Genomic DNA, 13128 nt, shown 5'->3' with positions numbered 1-13128 from the left:
TCTCATCTGACCAATTTGACCACAAATTGAATTAGAAGTAAACCATTCTTGATTCCAGAAACTTTATTTGTTTTCAAGAGTTACCAAGTTACAGCTCATTAAGCACTATTATTTAATGATTTAATTTAGATCCCCATCATATGTGTATATATTCTAGAAAGATTCAAGTGTATTACATTTCCATACTATCCTTCAAATGACCATTAATTTTAGTGTCTCTTTCCATATTCCTTCTTCCACTGCCTTGGTCTTTCTCCCGCCACATGTAATACTGCCATTTCAGACACTGCTGTGTCTATTCATAAAGATTCTAATACATTTTTGTTTATAATTCTTTTCAATTTGATTTTGTACCTTCTATAATCAGTTAATATGGATTTAAGTAAATCTAGGAAATCTATTAATAGTTTATCAACTTAATATACTAAGATATGTCTCCATCATTATTTAAAAATAACTGTAAAATAGTAAGAATTCCTTTGATTAGTTCATCATTCATTTAAAATGTAAATGTGAAGAAGATTTAAAAAAACTTAATGAAGAAGTCTTCATAGTGTTCAGTAAATACATGATCTTCAGAGTAATGCATAGAAATAGGTATATGTAATGGTTAATCTTGTCAACATGACTGGAAGAAAAATCAAATACTAGGTAAATGTTCAAGCAGACTTGTGAGAAATTTTCTTGGCCAGACTATTTGAAGTAGAGATGATTCACAAATATATGTGCCTCCTCCTGATAGCGACCCATAAAAAGACTGAAGAAGGAAGTTTTACTTTACCATACATATAGTAGTATTATTTAAAAATCCTAGCATGGGGTTTCTACCTTAGACCATTTATGTTCCAAAATGAAAGACATACCTATCCCTAACCCAAGTTTTTACTTACTATGTTTCATCTGGGCTGCTCATAGCTCCAAGTGGCCAGCCCACAAGGCCTTATGTTGAAGTCCCAGCAAACTCATAGTAGCTCTCCTTTCTCCTTTCTTCCAGGTTCTCTTCTATATCATGGTGCCTTCTCTCTTACCCTCCTCATCGTCTCTTCTTTCTAAGCTTGGGAAAACCTCAACCACGACCATGTCTCTTCTCCCCAGTTATTGGCTGTCAGCATCAGTAATTGGGGGCCATGAATTATCATTAGATTGCAAGGAATATTAGACCAACCCAGAACAACTATGTGCCATCATTCTTGTTAGAAAATTGTTGATAATGCTGTATTCCTTCTTTTGAAGATTAATGTGTGCTGAAAATGGTATAGTATTCATTACTGTTTATCTATACATGCCATATATGTATATGTGTAGTGTCCACATGTATATATATACTGTGTATATATCATGACTTCATTTTTATTTTAAATATTGTTAAATAATAATGAGTATGCCTTATTATATTAGAATTGATTACATTTTAATAGATTTTCTACTTTTATCTTGAATATCAACCTTTAAATAATAGTAAGAGTTTGGGTTATTAAATACACCTCAGTGGCAGATGACAGAGCTCTTTTTAATAGGAAGGACATGGGGATCTCTCCTCAGAACTGTCAGAAAGTAATGCAGATTGTCCCTTGGTGAAACTGCAATTTATATTTTTGTTATGGCAACATGATTGCTTTCACTTAAGTGTGTATAGATACACGCATACACACAAAGATGTTATTATTATAATCCCATAGTAAGCTGCTAAAATAATATTTTTGTATTGTATGTGTGAATATTAATTCTCTATGGAATCATTATTATCCTATTTTCTCTTAAATATTCTCAAAATGGAAAATTTAGGGTAATGTGGGTAAGGAACCAAGTGCATTGACCTGATGAGTAAATATGTTTCAAAGTTAAATAATTTTGCTAAAAGTAAATGATCCATAATTAACATTGAAATAACTGTTGATTAATGAGAAGTTGGCATTTATACATGAATATATGTATATACATATATAAACCTTTACATATAAATAACCACACATATAAGGAGTACAATATTTAATTATCAGAAATCAATTTAAATTGATACATGCCACTTTAAATAGAAATGTGTAAGCATGCCTATCTAATATCAAACACCACTTCTGAGAGCTAATGAATTATTATTTAATTGATATGCTTACCAGTAATGGTTATGTTTCGAAGAAAACTAAGACTGTATGAAAGAACAAAGCAATGAAGGACAGAAGGAGATGGATGAATCGATGTATTGGAAAATAGTATTATAAATACTAATATTTACTATGAAGTAGGAAATTATAACATTATAGATTAATGTATCTCATATTTTTAATGAACATATTCTCTGTGTGATTTCAGTTCTTCATGCATTAATGACTCCTCCTACATTTACAGTTTTGTTTATGTACCATATTCTAATTTTAATTAGTTCAGGTCACATCATCAGGATTAGCGTAACACATTTTGACAACTTCCACACCATGTTGTGAGTGTCCACATTTCTCCCTTCTCATTGCTAACTTCCCTTGCCTGCTCCTGCTGTTTAGGTACTGTCTTTATAGATTCTCTCACACATATTACCTACTGTTTGTACATCTGTGAACATTTCTGGGCACTGCTGCAGTGCTTAGAGATTTGGCTTCTCTGTCCTTTTCTTTTCCATAGGTGAAGATCTTTTGAATAATGTTGTTTCCTTGGTATCATCTCTGCTGTATTACTTTCTGTCTGCAGATCTGGTCATATTATAAACAGCCAATTTCAACCTGTGTTGTGATTCAAATGGGAAATAGAGATTTGCAGAAGTTACCTACCCAATACACTGAAATAGCACTCTTCTTCATTTTTCTCCTCAACTCATTGTTTTGATGTGCCCATTAAAGCAACCTCCTGCCATCTCAGCTGCTTCACACCTGTGGTAGTGTACCTGCTGAAAGACAGTCAGGATTCAGATGTGAATGCTAGCAAACTGTTTCTACAAGTAACTGTTTCTGACCTGGGTTTGAGTCACAGTACTTTGTAACACTTAGCACAATTTTTTTCTTCAATTCATTTGTTTAAGAGAATGAAATGGAGTTGGATGGATTGGAAAGTGGGTAGCCAGCATCTTGGAGAACTTGGTTAAGAGAGAAAAGCATAATCAGAATATATTGTGTGAAATATGAAAGAAAATAAAGAGAACTATGCAGAAGATTCAGATGTAATGGGGATGAGTGTGCATCAAATAACACTTCTTTTTAGAATTTTTAAACATGCAAATTATTGATCTTTCCTTTATCATAGATAAACATAGGGTGTGAATGCAGAGTACATATAAAGCCCCTGCCTAACCTACAGGTTGATTGGATAACTATAAAAACCAATAATTTACTATATGACAGTGAAGTCTAATCAGTGTGTATTTCCATATTAACAAATGAATGTTAATATTTAAATAAAAATGTGTATATTTTCACCTATTAGCCATAAAGAACACTTGAACCCTTATGAGTGATAACTATTGTTGAAATCAACTTCAAATAACGATGTCATTTAATCCTTGTTTTATGGACTAGATGCAGGTGGGGACAGAAGCAGGAGGGGTCAGGTGTGTGGAGGAGAAAGGATGGAGGGAGAGAATGTGAGGAGAGACATCTGTAATTGGGGGACAGTATAGAAGAACCTAGCTCAGTGGTAAGTTTCTGGAATCTATGATCATGTCCCTCGTGAAGGCTTTGAGTAATATAATATGCAATCTGAACTACCTTTTGCAGCAAGGCAAGCCTCCAGTGTTGACACTGGAATTCATTCCCTTTATTTGTTGGTTGAAAGGATCCTGTGGAGATCCCTAAACAACCCAGGCTGGTACTAGAACACACAAAGAGTCACTGCCCAAAAATTCACAGTGTTGTCCCTTTTCCAAAAACAACATCTATATTGCTTCTAGAGCATCAAGACAGTGCCCGCATAGAGCCTTCGGGCCCATGTTCTAGTCTCTGATTAGATATTATATGGGGAAAGAGAATCTAAATTTGAGATCTCTACTTGGTACCTCTACTCAGGGATCAAGAAACACCATGGCAGAAGGAGCAGAAAGACTGCCCATAGGAGTCAGTGGGCATTGAGGACACCAGGAGAGCACATCTGGGTCGGTGTATTTTAGCTTGATTATCATTTACTTAACAGAAGTATCTACCTTTAAATACATACATTCTAAATCTGTCTTGCTATGTGTAGAATATCTCACTCAGGATGATTTTTCTAGTTCTGTCCATTTGCCTGCAAATTTCATGTCATTTTTCTTAACAACTTAGGAATATTCAATTGTGTAAATGTGCCATATTCTGTTGAGGAATATGCAGGTTGTTCCCAGTTTCAGGATATTATATATGAATCCACAAATGAATATAATTGAGTGAGTATCTTTGTGGTAGCATAAAACATATTGGTACACAGCCAAGAGTGATATAGCTGGAATGACAGGTAGCTAAATTTCCATATTCTGAGAAATATCCATATTTATTTCAAATAATGCTCAGCATCAGCTGCTATTAGTGGTTGTGGTCTGAGTCACTCTGACCTGTGTAAGATGAAATCTAAAATTAGGTTTAATTTGCATTTCCTTGATGGCTAAGGATGTTGAACCTTTCTATGAGTCTTTCTCAGTCATTTGACATTCCTTGATAGAGATTCTCTGTTTAGAGTTGCTGGCCCCGATGTTGTTTATTTTATTTTATTTATTTTATTTTATTTTATTTTATTTTATTTTATTTTATTTTATTTTATTTGTTTCTTTATTTATTTATTTATTTATTTATTTATTTATTTATTTGAGACAGGTTTCTCTGTATAGCCCTGGCTGTCTTGGAACTCACTCTGTAAACCAGGCTGGCCTCAAACTCAGAAATCTGCATGGCTCTGCCTCCCAGAGTGCTGGGATTACAGGCATGTGCCACCTCCTCCTGGCTGACCGGATGTTTTAATTAAATTATTTGGTCTATTAATATTTAATTTATTTTCATTGGTTATTTTGTTTATTTATATTTCAAAGGTTATCCTCTCTCCCATATTCCCCTCCACAAACCTCCTTTCCCTGAATTCTTCCTGTCAAATGGAAATGCAAGGACAAAGAGTGAATATCTAGTTTCTTGAGTACTTTATATATTTTAACATCATCTTTCATCATACACAGAGTTGATAAAAATCTTGTCCAATACTCTAGGTTATTGGTTTATCCAATGGATGGTTTCCTTTCCTAACAGAAGCTTTTTGGGTTCATTTCAGTTTCATGCAGGTCCTATTTATTAATTGCTGAGTTTAGTGCCTTCACTATGAACTGGTGTTCAGTTCATAAAATCATTTCCTATCACGTTCTTTGTGTCTCTATTAAAGTTTGATCCTTTTGGACTTGTGTTTTTTGCAGGAAAATAATTATACATCGGACAATATTATATATTTATATATATATGTGCAATATTATATATATAATAATCCTCAGCATTATATATATATATATATATATATATATAAAATATTGCATCATTTTTCTAATAGAAATCCAGTTTTACTAGCACTATTCGTTGAAGATGCTGATTTTTCTTTCAGTGTGTATTTCTGGCTTCTTTATCAAAGACGATATCTCCATATGTATGTTGATTGGTGTCTGGACTTAGGTTCCATTCAATTGTTCAATATTATATATTTTTATGAATATACCACATGCGTTTTACTAGTATAGCTCTTGGTACACATGAAATCAGGGATGATGTTATCTCAGTGATTTTTTTTTTTATTGTTCAGGATTGTCTTAGATATCCTAGTGTCCTTTTTGCTTTTGCTTTTGCTTTTGTTCTGGTTTCATATATAGTTGAGAATTCTCCTTTTTATGTCTATGAAAAACATTGTTGAAATCTTGATGGAGATTATATTGAATCTAATTAGATTTAATTTTGTAGGATGACCATTTTTGCTATGTGAATCCTACTGACCCATGAGCATGGGAGATCTTCCCATCTTATGATAGCTTCTTTATTTTCTTTCTGCAAAGACTTACACTTTTTATTATACAAATATTTTTCTTGCTGGATTAAGGTTCCCTAAAAATATTTTTGTATCATTTGAGGCATAGCTCAGTTTGAAATATTTGTAAAATGAAAGTTTATTTATACAGAAACATTTTTTTAAAAAATCATTGAATATTATGTTGGCCTAATTATCTCTGGTGCATTTTAATTCATGAGGTGGAAAAGAAGTTGGTAAAAGGTTTAGATTTCATTCCTTTGGTAAGTGATTGCTCTACCATTCCAGTTGGTCCTCCTTCACTTAGCTTTAGTTTAATTGAATGAAAATCTGGTTGGTAATTAGTAAGTTGCGTTAAGAACACATGATAGCTAAAGCATTTTTATCAGATACATTGAACAAGAACGTCAACTTTCCAAAAAATATGTGTGTGTGTGTGTGTGTGAGTGCACGTGCGCATACACACACATACTAAATTTGGGAGGATACACACATTATTCAAGGTAGGAGAGATGCTGACTTGCCTGCAATGCCAATGAGAATATCCACAAAACATAAATGATACAAACTTATTAATCCATTCCTCTATTTTAAGGTGATTCCTTTATTCTACTTTCTGTTGAAAGATAAAGCACAGCATTAAACAAAAGTGGTAATCAATTTTGCTTTATTTCCTGAGTAAGATTGTGATTAAAATGGCAACATTTATGAGCTACAATGAATAATTGCTTAATTGAAATATATTTTAAATGCAATGATTTCTAACATTTTCTCATTTTAATGAGTATACTGATACCATGATTTACTCTAAAGATCCACTTTATTTTATTTCCTTATGTTTCATGTGTATTCCTAAATATGTATCTCTTTCACACTAATGAACCATCAGTGAGCCTTTCAGTTGACATAAGTATAATTCTTACTATATGCTATGATCTGCTGTATCAACTGTGAAATATAACAACATAACTATTTCTGACTTTAAATACTTCTTATGGATTATTGGACACATATATGAGCCTCTGTTTGTTACTTTAGTTATAAGTTTCAAACATTCATACAAGCTTATTAATCATATTTGTGCATGCTACCTAACATTTAAACAACAAAACTTCTAATATAGAGACTGTGGAAATGGTCTTTCTAAAGAAGTATTACATGGAGTCCAGAAACTTTACATCTGAGCTATCCTCATAAATTATTTATACCAAAGAATTAGAGTGAACTGATAGTATGCTGTTTCATTTTTCATCATTTGAACACTGCTATTTAATATTTGACATTATAGCAACAAATACGATAATGCACATATACTTCCAAAGATATCTGTCTATATGATCTGGTCATATGTCATATTATCATTCCTTAATATTTCTAGGCTTTGCTTCCAGATATCTACTGGTTCACACGAGACATGCATTTTCTTATTCCTAGGTTATCAAAATATAATTCATATGAATGAAAAATTTTTCATCTCTAAATTAACACAGTACCACAACATGAGAATTCTCAGTCAGAGGAAGATATCTTTATAAATCATAAAGCTAAATTGTATGTATTATTAAATTCATATTAAACATGGATCCTATCTTTAATAAAATGAAAGAATTTACAAAATAAACCTGGTATATCAAAATAGTGCCTTATTGTTGCAGGATATTAATTTCACTGTGAACCCTGAGATTGTGTTATTTACTGAAACAGCCTGTTTCTAGTTGTGGTGAGGCTCAGACCTTAGTACATACCATTAATCACTCTAGCTGGAATACAGACATGCTATCAGTACACTCTTTTACCCTCAAACAATGTAGGTAAAGTTAATTTGTAGAAGCAAGCACCTATATTTGGAAGTGATGTCTAATTTGAGTGGTAGACAAAATGACAAATCATTAAAAGATTTGACAGAATAGCATATGCCCAACTCTCATGAGGAGAGAAAAGAAAAACAAAAGACTACATAAGAGAGCATTGCAGGGAGCAAGTGGGGGAGAGTGGTGGAAGCCATTTTACTGGAGCAGTTTTACAGAGACATGTTGCAAAGAAAGAAGAAGTTAGACACAAGTGAAGAAAAATAAGCCATAGATTGAGGACACAGAAAATCAGAACAGATTGCTAGAGCTAGATTGAGGTCAAGAAGAACAATTTCATCAAAGGCTGAGAGAAGCCTTTCTTAAGATGAGCATTTCAGATTAAAAGACATGTCCTTGGTAGACTAACTTCAGTGAAAAAGAACAGCTAGCTAGAAACAAAACTATTGAAGCCAAAATTCAAGGTTAGTATATTTAGAAAATTTTCCAGAACTATGGACCCTGGTGGATTAGGTTTTGGTTTTCATTTTTACAAATGGTACTGTCTATGTTTTGAGCTTCATGGTCATTATGGTACTTTCATGATGGAATAAATTATCCTAATGTATCGGGGCCTACCAACCCCTATGCCCTATTGTAGCATCAATCCCAACCAGATTTGATTAATAACAACAAATTGATACTTCTGAAATAATAAGTTCAAATAAACTTTTCTTCTTGTTATTTTGTCACTGTGATAAAAACCATTAACACCAGCTTTAAGTAATATAAGTTACTTATCCAGAAGAATTGACAAAAACAAAAACGAACCAATTTTAATTATTATGATAAGGTGTAAAACTAACTTTTATTCACCCAATGTAATTGTTGCCTTGGGGGTTTACTACCTCTGTCTGCTAATGTAGGCCTATTCCTGGAAGTTGGTAGCTTGTAATCTAATCTAAGTGTAGAATTTTTTTCAGCCAATGAACCTTAGTGCTACGGAAGATCACCTTACTAGTTCTTTCTGAACTCTGGATAGCTGGTTCAACTCAGCTGCTCTAGTTCAAATCTCTTCTCCAAACTGACTTATTCAGTCTGAAATGCTCATCCTAAGAAAGGCTTGAGGATACACTTGGGGCACTAATAAACCTCCTACTTGCCATCAGGGTCATAGAGATTTTCTATTGGTCTACAACCAGCTTTGAGCAGTCTTCCCTGGTGGACACACTACCATAATGCAAAGCCAACCATGGAGCAGAGGCGGTTGAAAGAAGAAATCTGATTTACTCTTTGGTGGATGGAAAAAAGGGGGTGGAGATGTTAGACTAGACCTGAGGACAAGCTATTTCCTTCTAGGATTCATTCTCTGTATTCTCTTCCCTCTACCTTAAAAATACCTACCAAATATCTATCACCTAGTTAATGTGTTGGCAGATTAGGAATTTATTATTGATTAATGAACTAACCTAATTTCCTTAAGATCTATGATGCATGCTTTTTCTAAGACCATCACCTGATGAGCAAACATTTACAACGTGGCTTTTGGGAGATATCTAGATACCAATATACTTTTTCTTCCCATTCCTACAGTTGTTCCAATATCTATATACCCTTCCATACAAAAGAAACCTGGTCTTCCCAACCCCTATTTTAAACTAAAATAATTGATTCTTCCATAAAGAAAACATGTCCACAGCCTACATACACTCTCTTACGCTCTCCCTTCTCCCCTGGCCCCCAAATCTACGTTTTCTTTCTTTTCCTATGAAACAGAGCAGAGCTTCAAGAAACAACAACCAAAGCAAAGCAAAACAACATACAACAAGACAAGGCAAAAGCCCTCACACTATGGCTAAACAAGGTAATCCAACAGAGAGAATAGAGTCTCAAGAAAAATCAAAGAGTCAAAGACAGATCTGCCTCCACAGTGTTGCTCAAAATATTTTTAGACACATGGTCTTCCACTGAAGCGTGATCTACTTATTACAAGCTGAATTTTTATAGTAAACAGTTTCCCGCTCTTCTAGCAGCTAACAATTTCCAATGACTCTAGGGTTAAGGTTGGTATTGCTTGAGTTTTTCATTCCCTTGTACTATCACCTTGGGCAAACTTATCTTACACATGGGAGACTTTCTGCTTGGCTAATAGTTGTCATTCTGATTGCTAACTTATGTGGTCATTACTATGCATATTTCCTGGAGCACTTGCAATGAATTCTTTGCTACTGAGGCTTAATGTTTGAAGTTATGCACATATTCAAATGTAATTTCCAGTCATGTCACCTTCCAGACAGTCAGTTACATGTATCAAGATGTTCTGTATATTTACATTCTCATGAACCTGTTGTACTACAGCATATTGTCTGTGAGATTAAAACACTTTGATGTTGGAGAAATGGATGTGAACCATCAGTAGTTAATGTGGTCAGAAATTTTCACATTTGTGTTCTTTCTTTGAGGACCTGAAAGAAATATTAATACTTTTATTTTGTAGATACTCCTTATGGTAGATTGCTTAGCCACTGCAACTGTAGATATGATATTTATCTGTAAAGGAGGGTTTGGGAGACAGAAACTCAAGACTTGAGTTTGATTTTAATATTACAATGTTTTCTTTTGCTCTTCCTATTTTGTTTAATTAGCCACTCAAGACAGATCAAGTAGATCTTGAGCAATCAATTCTTTGATGTCCGTATCTAAGTTCCATACTTAAGTCCTTTTTCTGTACTCCTTTAATTCTATAACTTTGTTTAATCCCACAGGACACTGTTCTTTAGGTTCTGTCTCCTGCTTGCAGTGTACCTGATGTCACAGTGCCTCATCTAAGTCAGGGTTTGTGCTTGAGAAAGCAGCTATATACCTTCTAGACCCCAACAGTAGAAGCAAGAAAAGTGATGAAATGTCTACAGTTTCAAAATTTTCAACCTCAACAACCATTGAAACACTCATAAATCAAACAAATGAAACAACACAGAAGATAACATAAAAATATCTGAGGAAATAAAAACTGAAACATAGTTGAATGAGCCACATACCTGTTGGGATCCATAGAAACCCTTATATTTTTTCTTCAATTTCTCTGACTCTGGATTTTGTCTAGAATTATATCTTAGGCATAGTTCAACTTTCCTTGATAGAAACAGGTAGAAAGACACAAGACCTAGAAAGCATGCTGTTTCCCTCCTAGAGAACAAAGTTTTTAACAGCATGCTTTAAAAGTAAAAATAAAACTAAACAAAACATACCTATACACTACCTCTAATATCTGCCCAGGAATGCATTATCTTAACTTCCACTTTTAGGACAAGTCAGGAATGAAATGTGCCTGTGGGCTGAAAGACAAGAATGATAATAATTCTATTATCTCCAAGCTCATGAGACTGATGAGCAAACCTATATGCTGTTCCTAGTGCTTTTGTCTGAAACTAGAACCACATATAAAAGTTTATAACAAAAGTATGTAAAATTGATTCTTTTATATGTGTATCTTTCACCAGAATTTTTATTTTATTTTAGAGTAGTTATTGAATGAATCTATTTTTAGTTTACTAGTGATTCAAAGACATTTATAGTATTAATGATTTCCTACTTCAGCTTTGTGAAACTGATTTTATGATATTCCTGGTACAGGCCTTTTGAAACAAAATTATTTGTGTGTGTTTACAAGCACTGGAGTAGATTGAAATATTTAGGATGTATGACAAAATCAGTCATTCCTTATCAAATAATCCTATTACACATGTAACAAATACAATTTGTTCTAGGAATGTTAGTTTGCCTTTAAGATATAACTATCAGTAAAAAAATGCATCTTTGAGTATATGAACAGAAATAACTATTTTTATGACACACATAACTAAAAATAACTAATTTTATCACACAACTATCACCTGAAGCATGTCAAACAATCTCAAATGGTGTTCTCTTTGAAAACTAAGATTTTAAAAGTAGTTTTCTTACTCTGTCAAAGTTAGCAAAGCAGCAATCTTAATAACAAAACTTTGAAAGTTACTTTTCCAGTGGGAATGAGGTTCAGACAGGGACTGGGTTTCTCAATATTGAAATTTGTTTCCTCGTCAGAGATAAAGATGATATAATGAGTGCGGCAATTATTAGAAAAATCAATAAAACCTTTATTAATTATTAGTATGGAGATGAAAATTAAAAGTGGTAAGAGGAATGGCAGGTCTCTTTGTTGAAGAGGTGGTTACCTCCACATAAATGCCTGTACTGTGTGGCCTCTGTGGTGACTTCCACATGAGTGATGCAGAAAATGTCAGCAAGTCAGGAGCTCCCACTTAGAAGACATGCTTGTTTGGGACCAATGGAACACTGGTAGACAGTATAAAGAACATTCCCCAAGAATTGTTGCCACATTTTCACTTGCTCCTGGAGTCTCTCGTTGATTCTGTGTCCTCTCACCATTGCCACAAAGGGAAATGCCAGGCAGGATGAAGGACTCAGGTAACAGAAAGTCACCAATCTACTATAGTAAACGACTGTGAATATTAATGCAAAGTCATAACTTACAGTTTTTTTCTGAAACCCAAATTGAAACATCAGATTTTGCCCCCACACAAGAGAGATTCTTAAATAACCATTAGATTCTATTTTAGGAACAACTAGTCTTTATTTCCTTTTGTTTATTTTTAAACTTTTTTATTAAAACAGAAACACTACTCAAATAAATGGAGTTATACTGCAGAATTAAAAATCTTGAACTAATATGTGGTTATCAAATTAGTATATGCTTTGCTATTGTTATTGTTTTTTATTAAAATATTTTCTTATATATTACATCCTGATTATAATTTCCTCTACATTTACTACGTCTAGTGCCTCCTCACTTCTCCCTATGGATACACTCCCTTTCTGCTTCTCAAAAGAAAAGATCAGGCTTATAGAAGTTATCAATCAAACAACAAAATAACTTATAGTAAAGTGATGAAAAACAATTTTATTGAAGCTGGACATAGAAACTCAACAGGAAGAAGAGTCCCAAGAGAAGACACAGGAGTCTGAGACCCTCTGGTTCTCAATTTAGGAATCCAATAATAAGTTAATAGCTATAGTATGCATGCAGAGAAAATCTTGTAGACCACTGTAGGCCCCGTCCTTGCTTCACCAGTCTCTGAGAGCTCATATGTACCTTGTTTAGTTGATTCATAAGACCTTGTTTTCTTGCTATCCTCTATCTTCTCCTTTGATTCTTACCATTTTCCCACCTCCTCCTCTGGGATGTCGTGAAATTAGGATGTATTTAATGGTGACCTCCAAATCAGACTCGTTTTTCATCAAAATGTCTGATTATAGTTTTCTGCATCCACTCACAAGTACATCTAGAAGAAGCCCTGCTTATGATGACTAGAAAGAAGCCCAAATCTAAGAGTAT

This window comes from Apodemus sylvaticus, chromosome 16 (genome assembly GCF_947179515.1).
Source record: "Apodemus sylvaticus chromosome 16, mApoSyl1.1, whole genome shotgun sequence".
Classification (NCBI taxonomy): domain Eukaryota; kingdom Metazoa; phylum Chordata; class Mammalia; order Rodentia; family Muridae; genus Apodemus; species Apodemus sylvaticus.
Note: the sequence above shows the minus strand (reverse complement) of the source record.